Source organism: Plectrocnemia conspersa, unplaced genomic scaffold, assembly GCF_051122295.1.
Source record: "Plectrocnemia conspersa isolate PC_06_02 unplaced genomic scaffold, ASM5112229v1 ptg000002l, whole genome shotgun sequence".
Classification (NCBI taxonomy): domain Eukaryota; kingdom Metazoa; phylum Arthropoda; class Insecta; order Trichoptera; family Polycentropodidae; genus Plectrocnemia; species Plectrocnemia conspersa.
In genome coordinates this window covers 24,938,112-24,963,175 of record NW_028277166.1, presented here as the reverse complement: position 1 = coordinate 24,963,175, position 25,064 = coordinate 24,938,112, and the positions used below count along the sequence as shown (strand labels likewise).

The 25,064-nt window shown below is 30.0% G+C and overlaps 3 long non-coding RNA genes across 4 annotated transcripts in view; all 3 read left to right on the top strand.

The window, feature by feature from the left end:
• Positions 1–16,029, top strand: part of LOC148238157 (uncharacterized) — an 83,299-nt gene extending 67,270 nt beyond the window's left edge. The window contains exon 3 of the long non-coding RNA XR_015812721.1: positions 15,607–16,029. This is a non-coding gene — a long non-coding RNA (uncharacterized LOC148238157). The remainder of the gene's footprint in view (positions 1–15,606) is intronic.
• A 2,144-nt stretch (positions 16,030–18,173) lies between these two features.
• LOC148238156 (uncharacterized) lies at positions 18,174–18,697 on the top strand. Of its 2 annotated transcripts, XR_015812723.1 has the most exons (4): positions 18,204–18,237; positions 18,305–18,384; positions 18,448–18,563; positions 18,663–18,697. It is a non-coding gene; the product is annotated as an uncharacterized LOC148238156 (long non-coding RNA). The 2 variants fall into 2 exon arrangements; XR_015812722.1 differs by having other exon boundaries at positions 18,174–18,237; positions 18,305–18,563.
• Positions 18,698–18,728: 31 nt separating this feature from the next.
• Positions 18,729–24,826, top strand: LOC148238155 (uncharacterized). Its single transcript, XR_015812720.1, has 3 exons — positions 18,729–18,843; positions 20,011–20,193; positions 24,093–24,826. It is a non-coding gene; the product is annotated as an uncharacterized LOC148238155 (long non-coding RNA).
• The last annotated feature ends 238 nt before the right edge of the window (positions 24,827–25,064 follow it).

Sequence of the window (25,064 nt, the reverse complement as noted above, 5' to 3'; positions counted from 1 at the left end):
ATTCATGAAGAATTTTATCTTAAACAAGCCTTAATTTCAGGGTTTTGGGTTAACAAATCTCAAAAAATACTAAAGATTTGTGAAATTTTGTCTTTTTTATTTTTTTCGATTTTTCTTCTATCTATCAAAAACTCTATAAAAAATTATTAAGCACGTGAAACCTTTCATTTCTTTAGACTTTCTTAAAAGTCTAAAGAAATTCTAAATTCAGGAAAAGAGCTCAAAATCTATCAAAAAAGCTGAAAATTAACTTGTGAAACTGTTTAGATTTTTCTTTGAAACAGGCCCTAGTTTCAGGGTTTTGAGCTAACAAATTACAAATAAATTTGCGAATTTGTAAACAAAAATCATCAAAAAGGTTAAATATTTATGAACTTTTAATATTTTTTTTCAAAACATACTCTGAATTTCAGGGTTTTGTGCTGAAAATTTATACAATTAGGCAATATTTAGTTTTTTTATTATTATTATTCTATAAAACAGTTCAGAATAGAAAAAAAATAAAATACATTTTGGTAAATCATATTGTAAACTTTTGGCTTTCGACGTAAATAGCCAGCATTCAATAATAATAAATATAGATATAAATTTGTTTGTAAATATAGGGTGTACAAAATTGTACAAAAAATACGTTACCATATATTTTTATACGTTAGCAAAGCTACGAAGTCTCTTGATTTTCTAAGACAATTTGCAGACTACGTCATGCAGACAAGGCTAAGAGAACAATATGTATCTATACTGATAATAATTATAATAATTTATAAATTAATAACTTTGTATTCTATAAAAAAAACACCAGATTGTAAGGTTAGCACAGTATCAATATTTTTAAAACAAAATTGACCCATACTTTTCTGCGCGTATTAATGAGATTACCATTGTAACACAGGTTCGTTGCTCAGTTAATAATAAACATGATAAGTGCTTTAAAACACATGTTAAATAGAAATAGCCATGTTAACAACCATCGGATGACCTTTCAACATATCTGACCGGCAAAATACGACAGTATATAAATTGTATTATTTACTTGATGAGCTACAAAGTCGCCGATGAACTCTTCTCTCTCAAGGACCTTCTTGCGTTAATATACAACATAGTAAATAATAATTTAATAAAATTACAGTAATGATAATAAAACACCGGTGTCTCTCGTACGATATAAATATGAAAAGAGAAATCTCATAACTAAAACTCGTCGCAGCGATTAACATAAAAGGCGCTTTTCCTGCACGCATGCGACAACCTTTTGTAGATTAGATGCGTCTGACATTGTAAATGTAAAAATATTATAATCGTCTATGAATTATTAATTTTACACACATATGAACGTACGTGTGTAAGTATGCGCGTTTAAAAGTAGACATTTATTATTATTTACCTTGCATTTACATAATTTTACGCTTAAAATCGTTTATCACGTTTTGTACTGTTGCCTCAGCCCAAAACCATAAAACATATATTTTAGAAGATTTTGCCCATTTGATGAATAGTGCTTGTTTTTTAAAAATATTTTAATTATATTCGTATAATTTATTACTAGTTATATTACATAATGTTATCAGTACTAACACGTATTTTTATAATATTATAAAAAAAACATGCCCTCTGTATGGTCTCTCCTTCAACATTTTATCAGTATTTTTCCTGAGATTTTTAAGGTTCATCTATGCATATTTCTCAAAAATATAAACTTATTTTACTTACTTAATACAGTACCTGATAAAAAAAGCAATTGTGGATATTTATAAAAATAGTATAAATTTTCTGTATGTTCTGTATGTATAATAGTATAAAAAAGACTGTTTTTTTATAGATCTACTATGATTTGCTTTTTTACATACATATATAATATATGTATAATACATACATATATATGTAGTAATCTGTGAACTAAAAAAATATTTAAATAATTAATAAAGCTTTAAAGCCATGAATAAAATATTTATTATTTCACTCGCGATTTACTTCATTCGTTACATAAATTCTGTTTGTGTGTGTATATATAATAATAAACAATTAATTAAAAGAAGCACTGTAAAAAAACTAAACTAAAACGAAAATGACACAATCTCCTAATTAATCTTTTAAAAAGGGCTTCACTCCGTGGATGCAACGTGGAGGCTGCAATCTCTGTGCCTTCTACAATAGATGAAATAAAAATCGAAGTATATTTAAACCAAATTTTGGTCAATAGGAGAGCTAAAAAATAGTTATTACTTCTCAGAAGGCAAAAATTCACATCAAAAGCAATAAAATAGTATCGACGCCGTCGCAGTGGGAACGCTCGGTAACGTGCTCATTTTTATATCCTTATTAAAGATAATTTTTTGGTATTGACTGACTTTAAACGTTGCATACCGTCAGAATAATAATTAGGAATGTCTAAAATATTAGTATATACACTAGAGGTGAGCTTATAAAAACTTTTTAAATATAGTTTACAACATCATTTTTAAGTTATTCGTAAAAATCGATTGAAACTGAATCCTTCTCCACTCTGATAATATACTGTTCGTGGAAAATGACACAATCTCTCAATTAATCTTATAATAAGGGCTTCGCTCCGTGGAGGCGGCGTGGAGGCTGCAATCTCTGTGCCGTCCCCAATAGATGAAATGAAAATCAAAGTACATTTAAACCAAATTTTGGTCAAAAGGAGAGCAATAAAAACAATCACTTCTCAGCAGGCAAAAATTTACGCTAAAAGGCACGATTTTATTGCTTTTGACGTGAATTTTTACCTTCTGAGAAGGGATAATTATTTTTTGCGCTCTCATATTGGGCAAAATTCGGTTTAGATGGGCTTTATTCGATTGCTATAAAAATCTTTTATTGCTTGTGACTTGAACTGGAAATTCACTTTATGGCAACACTGAGCAGCAAAAAAATTTGACTCGAATGAGTAGATGTTATTAATAATTTTTAATGCCTAATTAAAATATTTTGCAATAAACATGATTTCAGAAAATATATCGCAATGATGGCTAATTTTTATATTTATTTGTAGCATTGAAAAGGTTAACTCGTACCTATTATTATTTATTCAAGAACTTAAATTACGATGTTAAGAAATATATAAAATGCTATGTTTGTCATGAGGCCCGGAATCGTTGTTTTTCCAGGGCGCTGGTATAGCATTTATATTATCTTTAAAATAAATCAGTATATGCCTTATCAGCATTATATAATACAAGTCTTTCAATTTGTGACGACAAAAAAGGGAAATTTATAGTTCAGCTTTGCTTTCATAACATATATAAAACGTGTAAGTAAGCATTAGTTTTTCTAGCGTTTTAAACAAGACTGGTTTTATTTCCCAAATTTGCTTGTGAGATATTTAAAGTTATTATTTATTTAATTTAATTAATTTTATTTGTCCTCTTATTACAAATTTATTTAAATACTTAGCATATTGTCTTCACATATTGCAGTAGCACGTAATCGGTCGTCAGAACGTCGTTGTTCAGTTTCTTCAGTGGTTTTATTGGCATGTATAACAGTAACACGTAATCGGTCATAAACAGCTCAACATTTTCAAGCTAAAAATAGCACAGTTAAACAAGAAAATGCAGTCAGAATAAATGTGCAAATGTATTTTACATTTTATATTTTATAGTATAGATATACCAAATACTTTATACAAAGAGTCGTGAGAATTCATCGCAAGAGTTTTTGCTATAACTACGCTAGTTCATAAAATCAACTAATGTACGTCGTATTAGATTTTATATGATTTAAATTATAACTGACTTTTTATGTAAGTCAAAATTATTGTTTACATTGTATGATTTACATATAGAACGCATTTTCGATGGTAAGTTTTCCGCCTAGAGGAAAATCGAACGGCGATCAAACGACCGGTACACCTTGAAACACCGATTCATTGTTCGCCATGTATAAATAATTAGCATTCAAAATAATAAACAAGATGTGGTTTTCTTTAACAATCGAACGCCGACGGCCAGAGCAGAGTTGTCGTTAACCTTTTTGCGCTTCACTTCCCGCAGTTTATATAACTCGTACGCCTTATAAGCAAACTTCCATTTTTATCCTTCGCAGCTAAGTTTGCTTGTCGCGTTTTATTACTCTCGTGGAACTTTCGCATTCAACTTTATACTCTCGGGTTATTTGCACAGTTGAAACGTTAACGGTCTTGTTCAATAAATATTTTATTGTTTGCTCATGAGGCGGCTGCGAGTGCCAGTAGCCGAGAACAAATCATGCATATGCATGTTTGTAAGAACGCACGAGTTTATTTTATGATATTGTATAATTATTTAAATTTGTACTCTTGTTTATGCGTAATACTATAAATATATACAAAAAATCGTACGAATATAAATCTAATTCTGCAATTAAAATAATTCAGTCGCAAATTAAAATGCATACGCACATGTAAAAAAATAGCATTATACCAGTTTATAATTAAATACAATTATTTTTCAAGTATACATATTTTTTCTCAATAGAAATCGCACAAAAATAATGATATATATTTAATAGTTTTAAGACAGTTATCTTATATATTTAGCATTGAGATATGCATTATGCAAAATATAGCTTTAATAAATCTTTTCAAGAAAGATATCACACGAATGACAGAAATTATTCAACAGCATGGCAATTAACCTATACAATAAATTACGAATGACTCGAATCTATAATATTAAAGAATATTATGATAAATGAAGCTAGGACATCAAAAAAAATTAGTCCCTTTCAATTGATTTAAATTAGGTACTTATTATGTTTATTTCATTATAACATACATATAAATAGCATAATGCACAAAGGTTTCAATTAAAATATAATGTCAAATAAGGATTAGTACACAAATATTTATATGTATTACAGTGATAGTTATTTTGAGTTTAAATTTAGTAAAGCAGAAAACTGATAAGTTAAAATCTATTTTATTTTTTGTGAGTTAACTGAGCTATTAATTTATTATAAACATATATGTAATTTTTCTGTATTTAAAGTAGCTATTTTTGTCGCATAATCAATACGCCCAAGTAAATATTCTCGTGTGTATTTCTTATCAACAACTGTACATGGCACATTTTCTATTTTTTCTTTCCCTTCCAACAATATCGGCCTGTCAAACAAAATGGTAACGGCAATTATGACCGATTGTAAAAAGCAAATCATCGACTATTGTCTTTAGAAACGCAAATTTGCGATACGCGACCGTCCATTATGCATTATCTAGCCATTGTAGTGCCAACCAGTCATTGTCAAAAGAATCGATCGTAATTACCGTAATGGGCTTTGTTTAAACGTGTGTGATGTTTAGCGACTAGTACATGCGATAGCTACGCGTGCAAGAAAAAAAATCTTGTCAACCTAATCGATAAACATTCTATGCGATATAATGCAGCGCAATATCGTCGATTAATTAGAAGGAGCTAGACATCTTTTAAATCAATTCCTGACACATTAAACGACTGTTCTTATGACTTATGGTGAATGAAGCAGCTTTAATAAGAACTCTGAGAGATTAATCATAGGAATAAAAAGCAGCCAACCGCGTTCAAATACACAGTTTATGTGGATCCAAAAATATGTATCAATCTTAAAGATTAGTTAGTGACAATGAAACGCACCCCATCGACAACAGTCTCTAGGTGGCGTGTCGCTGAGGGTCTGCACCCCCAAATATGTCCTAAATGGCGTGTTTAGGGATTCCAATCCCGGGCCAAAATTTTGATCCCGGGATTTCGGTATTGCAATTAGTCGATCCCGGGATCCCGGGACCAGTCCCGGGATAATTTTCATGTTATTTTATCGATAAAAATAATTTAAAATGAATAATACAATATATTTTTACATCTGTTTTTTATAACGTACAATGTATAAAGTACGTATAATTTTAGTCTTGGACTTAAAATAGAAAATAATATAATAAAAATAAAAAAGGGAAGGTCTTATATATTTATTTGAGAAGAACAAAATGAACTTTTGACAATGTATGTACATACTATGTACATTCATAGACACAATTAATTGAAAACATTATTTTGAATAAAACTCACGAAGTAACATCAAAGCATCAAGTGTTTTATCATTTAGCCTTGATCTGATTTTGGTTCCTAAGCAGCCTGCTGCTGAAAAAGCACGTTCAGACTCACAGCCTCAAAGATTCACAGATGACACGTGCAACTCGCGCAAGTTTGTACACGAAATATAACGATGTTGTCAATAATAATTCGATTGTGCTTGATAAATCAACCAATCCGAAAAATTCGGGATTATGTTTTATAATCCCGGGACTCATCGGGTATTGAAAATCGTTCGGGATCCCGGGATCCCGGGATTCGGGATCCCGGGATTGGAATCCCTAGGCGTGTTCTATTAACATTGTTTTTGTGTTCTATATATAAAAATAGCCTGAATTGCGTCTGCTTCAGCGAACCTAAAATTGTCACAGAATTAGTGAATATAAAATTATGAAAATTAAATTTTAGTAAAAGCAATAATCTATAGTTGCCGTCGAGAGAAAAATATATTTTTATATATTTTATAATATCGTAATATAATTTCTTGAATAAATAATAATAGGTACGAGTTAATCCTTTATATGCTACAAATAAATATAAAAATTAGACACCGTTGCGATATATTTTCTGAAATAATATTTTACGCGAAATATTTTAATTAGACATTAAAAATTATTATTAATAGCTGCTCCTAATATTTACCAGATAATAAGTCGTGTTTTTTTGCTGCTTAGTGTTGCCATATAGTGAGTTACCTGTCCAGGTCAAAATCAATAAAATCGCACTATTGCAGTGAGTTACCTGTCCAGGTCAAAATCAAATAAAGTACATCTAAACCGAATTTTGACCAATAAGAGAGCACAAAAAACAATTATCCCTTCTCAGAAGTCAAAAATCCACGTCAAAAGCAATAAAATCGTGCCGTCGCCGTCGCAGTGGGAACGCTCGTTACCGAGCGTTCCCACTGCGACGGCGCCGACACGATTTTATTGCTTTTGACGTGAATTTTTGCCTTCTGAGAAGTGATAATTGTTTTTGCGCTCTCCTATTGACCAAAATTTGGTTTGAATACACTTTGAACAATACTCTTATATAATAAGTTTGTAGTAATATACCGATAATGATCATATTTTTAAAACAGTGTAATATTTAAGTGCAGACAAACTATGGGGCAATATGTGAGACGCAACGTCTATCTATACTTATTCTTTCGCTTATTTCCCCCCGAGAATTGAGTTAGCTTGGTTTTTATCGTTGTTCTTCTTCTTGAAAATCGCGCACGATATAATAAGGACGAACGTGACAAAATAATGTAAAGAAAGAGACCACACAAAAGCCCTCGCTACGTCCAGGAAAAGGACGTCACCATCGCAGTGACGCTGCGACGTCAATCGCAGGAATCTAGTCATATGAACGCGTATCTAAATTTAATCGGTGCAAACAACATATGTAATTTTGACATTCGATGTTAGAGAATAAAATTACTATTTATCGTGTAATCTACAACAATTCGTCACAAAAAAAAAACATTTTAAAAAAAAAACATTTTTTTTAAATTTAAAAAAAAAAAAAAAAGTTCTGATAGCGGTGAATCTTTTGCTTCAATTGGACGTTCGTATGATACAAACAGGTCTACGATATGTTAAATTTTGCAAAATAAAAATATAATTAAAGAATACGTTGAAAATTGTGGAAAATAAAGATATATTTCCACAATCTTTAATGATATGTTTCCAAAAAAACACAGCAAAAAAAAAAACATGGATGAAATAGAAAATCTTTGTCATCGTATATCGATGCCCAACATCAAAAATATGTCCCTCTGAGTATTTTAATTATTCAAGCAAAAGCTCTTAGTTTGCCCAAATATTGGAAGGATAGATTAAAAAAATATTTTAACACGGTTTTTCAAGCAAGTAACGGTTGGTTTCACAATTTTAAAATGAGGTATTCTTTTCATAATATTAACTTTACTGGAGAATCGGCTGATGCGGATAAAGATGCTGCAAAAGAATTTATTTCCTAATTATCCAAAATTATTGAAGATGTAGAATATTTCTCTAGCCAAATATTTAATGTAGATGAGACAGGTTTATTTTGAAAAACTCTTTAACAATGAAAAATATGAATGAAGCCTTCACGCACCTTGACAAATTTTTAAATATTATGGAAGATTTTGATCCCAATGGAGAACGCATATCTCAAGTGCTTGGGGCGATCAATAAAAACATAGCATGTTATAAAATACTATATGAAGAAAAGAAAAAGAATAGTGAAAACAGTTAGCTCTTGATAACTTTTCAAAGGAAACACCCGCAAACCCCACTTAAACGTGTCTCTTTAACGCCTCTTAAACATCTTATATTTACTTGATTAATAAATATTTTAAAATACACACAATTTCAATTTTTTTTACTTCCCTCGACTTTCGTACATTCAACATTCGCACACATTTTCAGGAACCAATTATGTGCGAAAGTCGAGGGCCGCCTGTATTTATAAAGTCAGAGACAATACAACGTCTACCCATTTACAAGTCTTTCGTCCAATCAATTCCTCCTCCCGGTACTTTTAACATACATAAAAAGCATTTCAAGCTATTTCTATCATAATACCAGCATTTATCCAGAGCTAATACAGGTATTTCGGTAGTAATAAATGCGTAAAATACCGGTATTCGGGAGAAAATTTCATTGGGCAAAAATTATATCAATAAACTGATTCTTTGCTGTATATTTGTAAAATTTATGTTTTTATTTTGGGATCTTCTTAGGTATATTAATTTACCTGAAATCTTTTTTTTAGATATTTGTAATAGTTATTAGTTTTTTACATTTAAAAAATGGCGTTTCCCTAAAAATTTTATATGCGCGCGAGCCCCCGGGGTTAATCGATATCGTTTATCGATACATGTTAATAAGCGCTAATACCCAGATTGCCCTCCTCTGCTTCTCGGCGACCATTTATTTTAGTGCCCGGTCAAACAGGATTGCGGAGGCACACGGGGTCGGTGTTGCCATGCACTTGCGAGTTGGCAACATCGGAGGAGCGAGCTTTTTCGCGAACATAGCCGCGCGGAAGCTTCCTAGCAAGACATGACGCGATAAGCTTTTTAAAAAATATATTATTCCACAGCATATAGACTCAAAGTCAGAATTTTCCCATAAGTTTAAGAATAACAATTCTATAAATATTTTCCTTTTACACGTAAAGTATATAGGTATTAATGAATTGAATGAAAAGGTGTTTTATTTCATTTTAAACATTAACAGTGCTTAGAGACAATTTTTTTATTAATGTAATGCGTGGTATGAGTCTCTGAAAGATCTGGGTTCGAACCACATACGGACCTTAGTGTTTTTAAATTTTTATCGTATCTGGGAGATCAGAATTAGTGATTATTATATAATTATAATTCCGATTAATCATTACAGATTAAGTTTACCTAGATTTTCCTAATCTCACGGATGATTAATTAAATTAAAGCTAGGTCATACATATATGATATTAAAAAATATTTAATAATGAGCTAATACAGCTCATAGAAAATATCTTATTACAAATAAAAATAAAAAATAAATAAAATATTGATTAGAATTATTGTTCCTTGTATTGATGGTCTAATTTTCCACGTTCCTTATGTACATACTTATTTAAGTTATTAATTTTCGTCAATTAGTTTTTATTGCTCACAACGCACGAGCAATAATACAAATTGTCGGCGAGAAAAGTTAATTGGTGTTCGCAAGACTCGTCCGAGAGTTGATCTCTTTTGGCTTTTAAATCATCTAAAAGTCATGTACTTGTATAATATAATACATTATATATTTAATCATATAGTATTCTTCTAATTCTATGTCAGTAAACATTCAATAAATTCGTGCAATGTTTCTGATCTTCTGTATTTATTTATTTTATTATAAAAGGATAAAAAATAAGTTACTTTAAAGTCACATCTTCAGTGAAAATTTTAATTTTCAAGGTCTCACAGTAGGCGACAGAGTTTCGAAGTTTATTAATAAAATAATATTTTTGGTAATTATAAATTTTCGAACTTCTGCGTGGCTATTGTGCAATTCTGGGTATTTTGCCGATCTCTAATGATTATTGCTGTAAATCCCATCGTCGTTTACTAATTTCTAATGCCATTTTTGAAACCCTTACTGTAATATAAAAATAATATTTAAAATAATACTAATATTTTATTTTGTATACAATTATCGGTTATTTTACGAGGTTTCACTTTTGCGCAAATAAGAAAAATACTCCAAATATTATTTTATTTTAAATTTCCAAAATTATTTTTATAGCTCCCGTGGCAATTTGTACTCCTTGAACAAAAATTTCAAAGATGGCATTTGAACAAAAATTTACAAAATGACATTTTTTAACTCCCGCAGCAATTTGTTTTCCTCAAACAAAAAATCCAAGATGCGCTTTCTATTTTTAATGTCCTTGATATTTTTTTAAAATTTGGTCACCTTTACTTTAACAAATCAGAAGGTTTGGAAGAATCTGGTATAGAAAGTTGAAACAGAAATTCTAATTTGTTATCGAAAGTGTCTTTAAACAGTGAAAATATATCTTCAAGATTAACTTGAATATCAAGAATTAGAAGGAATAATTTCTAAATGCTCTTTTATGCATATTAAAAAATATATCATGCTGAAGTTGGCTATTTTTTATTCTATTATATAATATCATATATGGTATTTTTGTATTATACCTGCATATAAGAAAACGACTATAAAATCAATAAGCAATACTATTCACAACGTGAATTTTAATCGAGATTCTCTCTCTATGTATCGTTCTATATACTATATTATATTATTATGGCTATAATAAGTTATTGAGAACAAAAACAATACACAAAATAATTTTCAGTTAATATCATGCCGATAGAAAACCGTTTGATAATAACAAATATAATTAATTTACTTATTACAGGATTAAAAAAAAACTAATTCTAACTCAACAATTATAAATAGAATCCTCTAACTGATCGAATTTATATCGGTAAAAATAATTCCTAGCTTAAAATAATACTATGATATGTAGAAAACCGCATAAAAATCAGTATTAACTAACTTAAGAGATTTAGTAAAATACAGCAGATTTTGCAGTTGTGCTTTTTATATATCATATAATACAAGGGCATCGTAGACAATCCTTCAGTGCTCGAGCAGCTTCAAATGTGGGCTCCTGAAGGTGGTTATATTCTTGCCTGTTAAGTCTAGAACTGGAGCACTTGCCAACTCTTCTCTGGCCAAGGCTATTTATCTGCTCAATTCTGTCCATAGAAATATTAACATTTTCTCTTGCACATATGGAGTTTTGGTTCAGTTCGTATGGGACAATGCACACCTGTTGAGGTGATTTGTGTCTGTTGTTTTGTCTTGTTATATTTGTATGTATTATGATGTATTAGTACTTTTGACTATAGTGACGCATTGGGTTTTCCTGTCAGTTCACGATGGTTATAATTTTAATAAATAAATAAATAAAATAAATAAATACAATACATTTATTTATTTTTATCACCGCTTTATACAAAAACGGTTAAAAAACTAAAATGATTAGCATTTAAAAAAATCAAATAATAATTAAAAGATTATTTTATATAAAAGTAATAACCGAAAATTACCTATAAATAGAGAATAAAATGAATGAAGAAGAATGACTTTTTTTCATAATACATAAATAAATTTAATCGAAATCCTTTATATATTCTATAAAATATTTTTTTAATTAATGAAATGTAGACAGCATGTTATTTAATATATATTTGTGGCGACCGTTCGCGCAACAATGTAACGTTTTTTGGAACTAAAATTTTGAACTGATTTTTAACATTTTTTGAAAGCACTTTTCGAGAAAGATAAAATTAAAGCTTTTATTTATGTTATTACACATACAAAATCTTGGTTACGTAACCAGGGCTGTAGTGGAGAGTATACGGGGGCTCGCTATATTTGAAAAAATCGCGCATACCCTCTGGTTAAAACAAAATATTCTACCATCAGACAAAAAATAAAATGCATTTTGCTAAATAATATTGTAAATACACTGTAGATGCTTCTTTTGGCTTGTTTGAATGTCAAAATGGCTGAAAATTTAAATTTGTTTTCGATAATTCTTTCAAACCAGCTTTCAAAATTCAGGGTTTTGAGCTAAACAATTTATTAAAAGGGATAAAAAATTGTGGATTTGTGCATTTTATTGGTTTTTTATATTTTTCTTTATAACAAGAGTTTGAGCTTACCAAAATACTAAAAAGCTGAAAATTCAGAATTAAAAAAAATTTTGTTTACTTAAGATTTTGAGCTCAAAAATCTATCAAAAAAGTTAAAACTTTATGAACTTGTGAAAAACTTTTTCGTTCTTGTTATCAAAACAAGCCCTAAATTAAGTGTTTTTAGCTAAAAAAAAATTCATTAAAACAGGCTCTAAATTTTGGACTTTGAGCTAAAATTTTAATAAAAAAAGTTTAAAATTTTTGTTTTTTTATTTTCTTTCAAAACAGGCCCTAAATTAATGATTTATAGCAAAAATATCTATCAAATACGTTGAAAATATGTTGACTAAAATTTTTATTTTTTTTATTTTTTAAACAGGCCTGAGTTGTAAATAAATACTTATTTATAATACTAGTATTATAATTTAGCAACATATTATAAATTGTCACGCGATTAGAAATCATATTGCTGAGTTTGTTTGCTTCTATACCGCTACTGAATATAATTTTTATAGACATTAAATTAAATTCGAATAAAAATTTTAGAATACATGTGACTATTACATATTACTCAAAAGACGTCATATTTATACAAATATTAAATATGAATTCAGGTGTGTGATGGGATAAGAATTTTACGACTTTATTGATTACCGCTATGCATCAGTCTTATTACGTCATAAATTGCATACAATACTATTTGCACAATTAAATACATTATAACATATTTTTATATGCATTTTTTTCACATTGACGCCACTAGAGCAAAGCGTGCCTCTATGACTACGGCAACGTGCAAATTACGTTATATTTACGTTACACATATCAAACGAATGATTTATACATCCAGTTAGATATTTACAAAGGCACGACTCGTAGAACGTCATTTACGACCTTCAAACGAACGCCTATTAATATAGGGATGACTTTATGTACAATAATATATGTACATGTTTTAAACACTAAACAAACACGCTTCTTTTGCAGAAATCTTGGCAGTATTTTTTTATCAGAACGAATCTTGTTTGTAAACAAACCGTGAGGTAAACATTCCAAATGTCTCCTTCTTGCGGCTGGTATTTTAAAATTAATTATCAAAAGGCCATTGGCGGCGTCATTTCTTTGGACATGATCTGTTGATGGTTTTGCGAATCGGTTATTTTGAAAGTGCAGTCTTTGGACGCTAAAGTGCGACTCTCAACATTTTCCTCTACGCGGGAAATAACATTAAAAATACATTAACTCGTATTTTGTGTATAACATATAAAAATAATTCGAGGATTTCTTTCTTTGACAAATTGTTTTTTCCCAAATCTAAAAAAAAAACATTTAAAAATATTTATTTTCGCCTTTATTTATGTATTATATACTCAATTGCCATTTTTTTAGAAACTTTTATTTGCGCTCTGTTTAGACAAAAAAAAAAACAAAGACTATCACAGGAACATAAGCGTTATGCTTGCACTACACTCTCTGGAAGTTGTCCGAACTGAAGTTCAATTGAAGTCGGCCGAGGTCGCCTACTTCCGAGTAGCGGCCACACTGCCACAAATTTCATATGCCGTCCAGACGGCGGCCGCGAATGACATCCGCACGGCGGCTGCTGTCACGTACACCTGGCATATTTGCGCGCGATCGAAAAATATGCCAAATAATCTAAATTTTTAAATTGTCATATTATTAAAATTACGCTACTGATAATTATAAAAGTTTGTGTGGGCACTCAACAATACAATATCAGTGAAAACTTTTCGGTCGTAAATATTCAATTTACGCAAAATCTTTGTCGGCTTTTGCAAAATTCCATAAGGCATAAAAATGATACTTCAGAATACGAACACCACATCTGTGACTATCCTAGAATTTGTCGCCATCGATTCTAAATAAGAATTCGTTATGGTGTGACATTTATATAAACCGATCTAGGATATCAGAAACGATTTTTTTAACAAAATCAAGTACCACTAATTATTTTTTAATTTATATGAAAAAAATATAATAACGATATCCACTAGAAAAAATATACTATCAAAAATATAATTAATCCCTTTTGGTGCCATAAAATATTCAAAGATGTCAGTAAGAGTCTGTTGAAGTCCCCGATAAGCATGTGGTATTATAACTTGACCACGTGACCACGATGCAGGGCTCGTCATGCGTGTTAACCATAGGACACCTACGCGCATACTGAAATTAAACCGAGTTACTCGTTCTATCTCAGTTTGCGGAAAACCATATCATTATCTCTCTCACTCTCGTCACTTAACACGCGAGAGAGCAAAAGGGGAAGTATCTCACCGCTCGCGCTCGAAAGAGCAGCTCCGACTTTGACTCGGAAAATAATGCCGACAATGTTCGGAAGCGCTCGAAGCTGGCCAAGTCGACTGAATTACCCCCACTTTACCTCCCGTTCTCGGTAACCTCTGACAACTTCCGAGAGATTATAGAGCGGGCAGAACCGAACTCGACCGAAGTAACTCTGAAGCAACCTTGGCAAACTTCCAGAGAGTGTAGTGCAGACATTAAGTAAATACTATATTTATAGGATCAATCAAATTAAAAGTGAAGTGTCAAGAAAATATCACACAATATTTTCTCGAATTACTGCTATATTCATATAGTATTTGTTATATCTAACCATGACGCTAATTATGTCAACAATTACAGTAATTTGATGAAATAAAGAACTGTGTGTAATGATAATGATCAATTCGTGAGACAGCGTGGAGTCGGATTATGATTAGAGATAAACGGGCAAAGGTCTGGGCGTTAATTTTTACAAGAAAAACTTATTTTAAAATAATTATTTGGTATATATAAAAGAACTGAAGTGTTACTGGTTTACTCATAGATCAGTGTATATTCACATAATTACAATGTGATATTTATATTTAACTGTTTCAAGCCATATAGATGCGTCCAAAAATAAAAAGCCCCCAAGATTCATCATCTGTTCACATTACGTCAACGCGGGGGGATATATGTATGAACAATATTTGTACACATATATACATATATTTTCTTATGCTTAAAGAGACTAATATAATAGCTATGAATACATTATTACGGTAATCCCCAATTTTGAAGACAAGAAACAATTTCCTCACAAAAAACAACAGAAAGCAGCAGATTGGAAAATGGGAAAACACAACTCTCTCGATCTCTTTATTTGATCTTTTTTCGAGCCGATTAAGTTTATTAGCCTTGGCCAAAGGTAGAAACGCCTTTCTATCGATTTCCACTCGATCGCAGCAAAGAAGTGCAAGTGCGATGGTCATGATTTCACTTTCACTCACTCCGCTTCGGTTTCCCAGCATCTTTCGTTCGATGTTAACGCACTGATAACACGTTTTCTATTTTCAGCTTGGAAAATTATCACAAGACGTATCCTCGCCGCAGAAACCGGATCCGAAGCATCTGGAGCGATACCGCTCCGAAGAAAAAAAGGATGTGGCAATAAGATAAAAACGGTATTGAAAAGTAAAAGCCATCTCTAGGCGCGTGGGACGAGTACAAGACTCGAAGCTGAAAGGTGTGGCACTCAGATTGAAACTGGACGGTGAAAATGTTACGAAACCATCTTGGACATCTCGAAACACGTTTCATAAATCTCAATTACATGAAACAGAAATTTAATTTAATGCTGATAATTTACTGCGTTCCTTTTGTATTGAGGATGATGAATGGTGATTGGAATTTCTTGAGTCCTAAACTGATTTTGCTAAAGTGTAGTGCTTTCCCATTACATTTTACATCAGATTTATTAAAAATATAATATATTGTACTTATTTGCATTATTTTAATCAGCTCAAATTATGTTATAATTCCATTTCAATGTCTAATTTTGAATCACAAGTATGATTTATATCAAACTAATGATCGGTCCGTTGGCGCTGACGTATCAACACGTCAACAGCTCGAAGATTGTGGTCTATTTGGTGAAGATTAGGCCAGCTGACTGAGGTCGGTCGACGAGAATATTAATTGCGAAGAAAGCGAACCCGGGCCCTTGAAAAATAATGATTCTGAGCCTAGTGAAAAAAAAGCATTTTATGTATTTTTTGAACAAATATTAATAGGTATGAGTTAACAGGGACTTATTTAAAACGATGTGTAGGCATTTTTTTAATATTTCCATATCATCAAGTTTCATAGTATTTAATTAAATGAAATGAGGGAACGCTCTATATTTTTAACATCGTAATATTATTTTTTGAATAAATAATAATAGGTAAAAGTTAACCCTTTCTATGCTACAAATAAATATGAAAAATAGCAACCGTTGCGACATATTTTCTGAAATCATATTTTATGCGAAATATTAATTTGCCATTAAAAATTATTAAAAAATCTACTCATAATATTTATATAATAATTAATCGTATTTTATTTGCTGCTCAGTGTTGCCATATAGTGAATTTCCAGCAGTAAAATCGTGACACTCGATTATCAAGCGTTTTTAAACCAATATTACGAGTGATAGTAAGCAATAAAAATTACAATTTTTGTTGTCAAATATTACACTTGAATTATGAAACACGTAAAAATGTGTCATACAATAGTGATAAGGCAAAAACTAAAATCATTTTTTAATACTATTTCATCATGTTTTATTTAATTTAACGTATGACGTAATTTCTATAAAAATAAGTGAAAAAGATAAATATTTGATAACCGATAATGTACAAAGATGTTTTGCTTTTAACTTGAAAGTAAGTGAATGTTACATGTATGGTATTGATTCTAAACTCTCACATTGCATGGCATTTAAATTGTATTTATAGAAGATGCATTTTTTAAAGATAAATAATAATGTAGTTATGCAGCTATATGTTTCGTATTTAGAAGACAATACTTGAGAAAAGAAACGTACAATTTCTTATTTCTTATAAAAAATTGTGTGAAATATGTTTTTTTTCTAAAAAGTTTTTCATTAGAAAATAATGCAATATTTTTTTCTGTTAATAACTAAAGATAGCTTGTACTAGATTATATAATTAAAATAAGTAATGATTAAAATCCAGGTATTTTTTAAAATCAAATTTGATTAAATTTTTTGAATAAATAAATATGAAAAATATTTTTTTATTGCTGTAATAACTAAATATTATTGCTATTATTACCTCAAAAAAGAGGACACAAAAAATTGAAGATATAAAAAACATATTTATAACATAATTTATTTTAAAATGCAAATCAATGATTTAAAAACAATCGCATATGTTAGGCCAAATTGCCTGGGACTAATAGGGTTATGCAGTATTTACGTATTTTTTATTTCATAATATTTACATAAACATTTATAACTCAAAATCAAATAATGTTACTTTTAATATGAGTAGAAATAAATATGTTTCACATTAACTTCACTATTTGGAATTTAATACTCTCAAAATATATTGTATAAATATTGAGTTGAATTAAAAACAGTAATTTAATTAATTTAGTAATCTAATTTTAATTTAAGTAAATGGGATTTTTGCAACACTATGTGTTTCTTCTATTTGTAGTTGGTTGTTAATTACAGCACTTTTCGCGCTGTCATTGTGCCCCTTTTTGTTGGAAATGTATTTTTCAAGCGAAATTTTAAAAATTCTCTAAAAAATATTAATTTAAATTGCCAAAATTTAATTTCACTTTTTTTATATTATATTTAAAATCCATTTTGAACTAAATATATTTTATAAAAATATTTTTTTTAGAACTTGATGATTTTTCTACATATTTTAATATGTATTTTATAATTTGAATCGATAAAATCAATTGCGTCGTTCGTTGTCAAACGCGCTCAAAACTGGGACTTCCCCGAACTGTTAAATTTGCTTTCATATGACAACTTTTTCAATCTGTCAAGCGCACGTCATGCGCAAGTTAGTGCAATTAAATAAACAGTGAAATATGTTATAATCAAAGCATTTTTTTAACAAAGTGATAATTGAAGATGATTCAAAATGCTGTAAAATATAAACAAAACTTTAAATTATGAGTGTGCCAGTAAGTGTTTGTTTATATGAATAATATATCACGGTTATTCTAACAAAATTACTATTCAACTTTCTAGGATAAAATATTAAGAGACAAACAACAGTGATTTGGCAATTAAATATATACATACCAAAGTTAATTAAACATATTACAATGGTAGTAATAACGAGAAATCTCATAAAAAGTTACATTTTACCCACTACATTGTATCGTTTATAGTTAATTTTCGGAAGCAGTGAAAGATCTAATAACATTTACGTATGGCAAACAATTAAAATATGACGTACAACTTATCAGTTTAAGAAGTGATGCCAATCTTTTTTTAATTCTCTATGGTAATTTCTGTTAATTTAGTTCTTCAGTTGTCGTTTGAATTTAATTTATGGATTATATTAGTAACAATAATGTGTTCAATATTTTTAATTATTTTGCAGAAGCAATGATGGAACAATTTGATGACCTATATGACCTATATGACCTGAATTTGTCTGTTCCATAAGAGAAATAATTGCACAGAAGAAAAATTGCTAAAAAACCGTGATGTAGATACATATTTTGCCACATCGGAATTATAAATAACCCATTCTTAGAGATTTTGGCTATCGATTATTCCAGGTATGCAATAATATATTTATAATTATTGTAACATGTCGTCTATTAGATAACATCCAAGAAACTACACATTTATACACAGCGTTCCCACTGCGATGGCGCCAATTTGATCGACATTAACTTTCAATCCTCATACATACTAATGATATATTACACGTTTACGTTTAAAACATGTCTGGTTTATTTGCAATTCGAGTAATTATATTCAGTCAAATCTAATGAAGTGCATTAAATCAGAAGCAATGATAATTTGTATGTATTGTAAAAGGAAAAACTCACATTTCGGCCTCGTAGCCCGTCGACGGGAATTCAAAATTTGAAGATTTCACTACGAAGATTGTTTATCTAGTTTAATCAATGTATTCTTATAATCCTTACACACATTATGTATATATTTCATTTTTATAGATGTAACATACCTAGTTAATTTGCAATCCGATTATTTATATCCAGCCAAATCGAACAACGCACATCACAAATTAATGAAAATTATTTACGCATAACAAAATTATTGACACTGTTGTCACGTTGATATCAGCCATTTTGTTTTATATTTGAATGCTTATTTTTCATTGGTCGACAACAAAAGAATTCATTAGCCGAGGTTCGTAATTCATTGGGCCAACTCTATTTTTATTTTTATTAATTATAATTAAATATATTTCCTTTGTTTACGTGTATTATTATACACCGTTCAAAAATAGCGACACGATTTACAAAGTAGAAAATTGAGCATAAAATGTTCCATTTTAAAATAAGTCAATACCGGTATTGACATTTTCTCCCTCGGTAATACCGGTATTATTGCACTCCCTAATCAACGTAATTATGATTAGGATTTAAATTTTTTACCTTTCGTAATAATATTTATTTATTAATAATTGCACATAGTTTAAGATTTTAGAAACCCTTAAATCTCAGCTTACGACCCATAATAAAAAAAAAAAAAAAAACTGTTTTAATAAAATTCAAACCAATTCATTTTTTTTGTAGAATGACTTACAAAATCCGATCTGACACCCTTTGTTTTAATACGAAAATCATCCACGGAAGAAATACATAATAGACCATAAGTCTCGAGATCTGTCTGCCACGGTTTATTATAATAGTTACACAAGTGGCGTTTTAGCGTCTTACAACAAATTAAAAGCTGACTTGTCTGTCCGTCAGGTTATCTGGATTGGAAAGGTCAGCATCGCGTGATGCGTCACTCAAATCACGGCAAATGGGTCATCATACTTCTCGTATCCATGGAATACCTCACAGCATCCAAGAGTCAACGTTCACGATGGGCGTTGGGCATTATATCCCGAGTGAAGGTCTGCGGTAGAAAGTTGAACGACCCACTCGAGTGTAAGTGTTGATTTTGCTAATTAGCAGACGGTGCTGTTCAAGCTGCAATATTTGAAATGCCATAAGTCGTGTAAATACTTTATTAGCAACAGAATTTTACGCACTCATTCGCACATATGGCCTTTTTAACAAGTCGTGATCTTCTTTCATTCTATATCCATTGCCCCTGACAATGTCACTACACTATGGCTGAGCCAAGTTGAGCTTACTGATGATTTTATTACTCTTGAGCTTTTATTTAATTATGGACATATAAATTAGTTGTCATGCTATGAGTGAGATGGCGCAGTAGTTATAATAACACGTCTACTGCAATTAGTCTGAATCATTCATATAATCATTCACGCAAATCGATATGAGCACGTTATATTTATATTTACATTAACTCAGTGTAAGGAACGTATGTATACATAATATTTACCCGTGTACCATATGAACGTACAGTCGGAGATGAGCGATTATGTTAATCCATATGGGATATTCAATGAGCTCGTCAGCATGTGGAACTGCACCTTCCAGGAGGCAGGTGAAAGGGTTTCAACGGTGATAATACCATTCATCGGCCACCATCAAAAATATCGTGAATTAATTTTAAATCGTTTGAGTTTCAAAATGAAAAATAGTCGCTTGTCAAATAGTGTCAAAAAGTAGGTTACTCTCACAATGGATCTGAAGATTCATCGCCGGTTAATTGATGAATAATTCAGTGGTTTGCATGTATGTATAATTAATCTTTAAAAAATAAGAGTTTCAAAATCGCTTTGTGTTAAAATGATGCGATGCGTTCATCACATTATAATAAAATAATATAAATTGATTTCATTCATTGTATCATCAATGAACAAATGTTTATATTGTAATAGTATTTAGTAACTTTTTAGTTTTAGTTTTAAAAAAAGGTTAAAATAACCTGTCTATAATTTTGACATATTAATTATTACTCTACCTCTTGAATATATTCATGAGGAACATAAAAAAATCTGGTGTATGAAATAGGACGCAAAAAATTCAAATTTTGCCACTAAATTATTTGCATGACATGAATCAGATTTCCAACTTCTAATTTTAAAACCTGATTTAATATAATACACCTATTCATTTTTAACATATATGCAGGTTTTATTCCAAACCACAGATGTGTGAATTTAACCAACTTTAAAAAAAATATGAAGCACTAGATTTTTTTTATTGATTGAGAAACTTCTCAACTTATGGAATTATTAAATCTCCTTTCACACATAAAACCGCTCTTTATTACATTAAAATTCAGGAGTTCTGAAATTTATTAAATCTTGGAATAGTGTTGATCTGTTAGTGAAAAATTTTATTAGTACATATTGTTAATTCTCAATTCTTTCAATTTTTGAAGGGCAAAGTATGGTAATGCATTTTAGTGCAAAAGAATTGTACTTTTAGATTAATCAGTGAGTGGATCAGACGTAGTTATTTTTCTGCGTATTATTAATTTCTTGACAATAGCTGTAATGGTTTCACTAAAATATATTAAACAGAGCATCAAACGATCAGTATTATTTTTTATTAGAAATTTTGTAAAAATAAAATTTTACAGACAGCTTTCTATTGTCATACAGTGATTGCAATAATACCGGTATTACCGAGAGAGAATAACAGTTAATACCGGTATTGACTGCTTATTATATTATAAATATTATTATTTTAATTAATTGGCTCGCATGTTTTACCATATTTATTGCTTAACAAAATCAAAGTATTCGAATACCCTGCAAATTATTGTTTCTCTATTTTTTACTGATAATATTACATACAAATCAGACAATATTGGAAGCAATATAATCTCATAAAAAATAGTAAATTGGACTATAACGTCAAGTACTCCATATATATTACATATGTATTTTGAAAAAAAATACTATTATATTGTAACTTTTTTCTTTACAAATTCAGAACTGAATACTTCTTAAAATACATAATCAATGCAATATATAAAACAAAGCCTTATTAAAAATACTAGTCATAAAGCTTATATCCTACTTTATGACGAAATTGTTATTTTGCCATTGGTTTAAAATGCTATCAATAACTTAAACTATAAAAGTGGAATTGCAATATATTTATTACTAAAGATATTTATATTAATTTATATTTTAATGAATTTATAAATAAAACAATAATATTATACGTATTAATTTATACGCGGTTAAACAGTCGTAAATTAGCGGTCAAGGTTCGATTTCGGAATTTTTGAAGGTTTACGACGATGAAAATTCAAAAGGAAACATACGTTTTCTCATATGTTTAACATACGAGAACGTCTATAAAATAAATCTTCAGCAAGGTCGCTCGCGAATGTATGAAATTATTGAGAAATACTAAATATTGAAAATTAAATGTTTCGACCGTCAGAAAATCCCATATTTTTACGGTGAAATCAGATTCTAAATTAATTATTATTAATCGCGCCCAAAATTAATGATATAAAAATCCTGTATTTTATTTTTAAGCGGATTTAGGTTGTTTTTTTAATCAGCGAAATCTTAACTATAATATGGAGAAAATGCCTTCTTTTTAGTGTTTAAAAAAGCATTGTTGTCGATAAAAATCGCACGCTCATATTTTCTCCACAATAATAATTGCGTGTTAATGCGTCAAATTATAATACTAACTAACCGAAAATTCAACCAATTATTAACTCGATCGTTCAATTAACGTATTTGGAGTGAATTATCACAGAGTTACATCTGGTTTGTGTTTTGCGAAAATTTAAACAGGTGCTCGGTCTTTAATTAGCGATTCCCACCCAATATAAAAAAGAAAATAAAAGTCAACCGGTTCGTTTTGCAACTTTGTGTTGCTTGTTGACAAACAAGAATACGTACTACTATGTATAAGAAAATCGTATGATTTTTTGCATATATTAATAAGTTATTTATAAACAAATTGATCTTGAGATTGCAATTCAATACCAGTCAAAACATTTAGAGTTATGTAAATACATACCTACTCCAATCTCTCAACCAAAAAAACAACATTTTAACAACGATAAAAATGACTTGCTATAATAGACACGTTCGTTTTTATAATGACGGTATTCTATCATTGCATTGGATTTTTTTTATTTTATTCAAAGAGTAAATCAACCATTATTTTTTATCTAAATCGTATTTGAGTACCTTCAATTACAATACTAATATAGGCCCATAGATGTATATTTATATATATTATACATATGTGTGTAAGTAAATTTCATAGTGAAAAGCAAGTCCCAGGTTTAATTACATAAAGTGTTGATTTGTTCCATATTAGTTTTCCATGTTTAATATTATTTACTAATTGTTTCTGTGGAAACTATATTTTTATTGCATTATGTATATTAACGATCGCTTTTGAGCCAATTTTGCTCCTCATCGGGACTTGTTTTTTGTTTTCACTTCGCCAGCCATCCCTATCATAAAAATAAGGCGCGGTCATTTTTCTGTCACGATCATTTATTTGTTTAGGTACCGTTAGATTTACCTGAGACAAAGGAAATGTATTATTTGTATGTTGACATGTCACGCATATACAAAAATACGAAAATATCAAACATATTAAATTCAATTTTTAAAATTCAGCCCATGTGATTTCTTAGACTAAAAGAGATAATATTATTATGTTTTGATATCTTACTATTAATGTTGTACAACTCATTGTAGGGGAGCAATTTTTTCTACGCTTTTACTTTTTAGCACTATAAGCATTGTTGTTTTCGTAGTTCTAAGCCATGGATAAATCATTTTCAACAATTTAGATATACAAATTCCAAAATAAAAAAAAAAAATATTTTTGTTACTACCGGTATTTCATTTTATAATACCAGTAGTAACGAATGTCACTTTTTTAGTTTTATCCATAGTTGTAATATTGTTTGCACATTCCAGATTCTAAATTTATGGTCTCTAGCATCACCTATTAATTTGAGGATACAGATATGGGATATCAGTGGTGAAGAAGAACAGAGGATAGCGATCAAGCGCTTTTGATTGATTGAACGATAAGATGCGCTTGAAAATAAAACTATTTTTGCGACAAAAAGGGTACGTCTCTTACTCAATTCTCTTATTCAAACCTTTTTTTATTAAAAATCGTTCTGAAAAAAATAAAATATACGAAAATACAAACAAACTGTTCAGTATGTGCGGACTGAATTTTCACTAAGGTCTGAATTTAAAAACGTTTATACTTCCGAGATCGGGACCGACTGCTTCCAAACGCCAGATTTCGCTGTCTGCCCGCCCCGCCCCGCTGTACATTAAAATTATTGCGAAATTTATTATATTTGACTTTCTCTAATTGAGCTCCCTTTACACTCGTGTGAAGTATTTTAGTCGTATTGTTGTAATCTTCAGAAAAAAACTACATGCTAAAAAATTGTTAGAAAACTTATTTTTTTTCATGAAACATTATACTTTTGACCCAAATCCCAAAAAGTTTTTTATTATTACATGCCCAAAACTATCTATTTTTATGCCTGCACTACACTCTCTGGAAGTTGTCCGAACCGAAGTTACAACTGAAGTCGGCCGAGACCTACGACTTCGAGTAAGCGACCACACTGCCCCAAATTTCATATGCCGTCCGACGGCGGCTTCTTTGCATATTTGGGCGCGATCGAAAAATGTGCCAAATAATCGCAATTTTTAATTAGTCCTATTATTAAAATTACGCTACTGATAATTATAAAAGTATGTGTGGGAACTCACCGATACAATATCAGTGAAAACTTTTCGGTCGTAAATATTCAATTTACGCAAAATCATTGTCGGCTTTTGCAAAATGCCATAAGGCATAAAAATGATACTTCAGAATACGAACACCACATCTGTGACTATCCTAGAATTTGTCGCCATCGA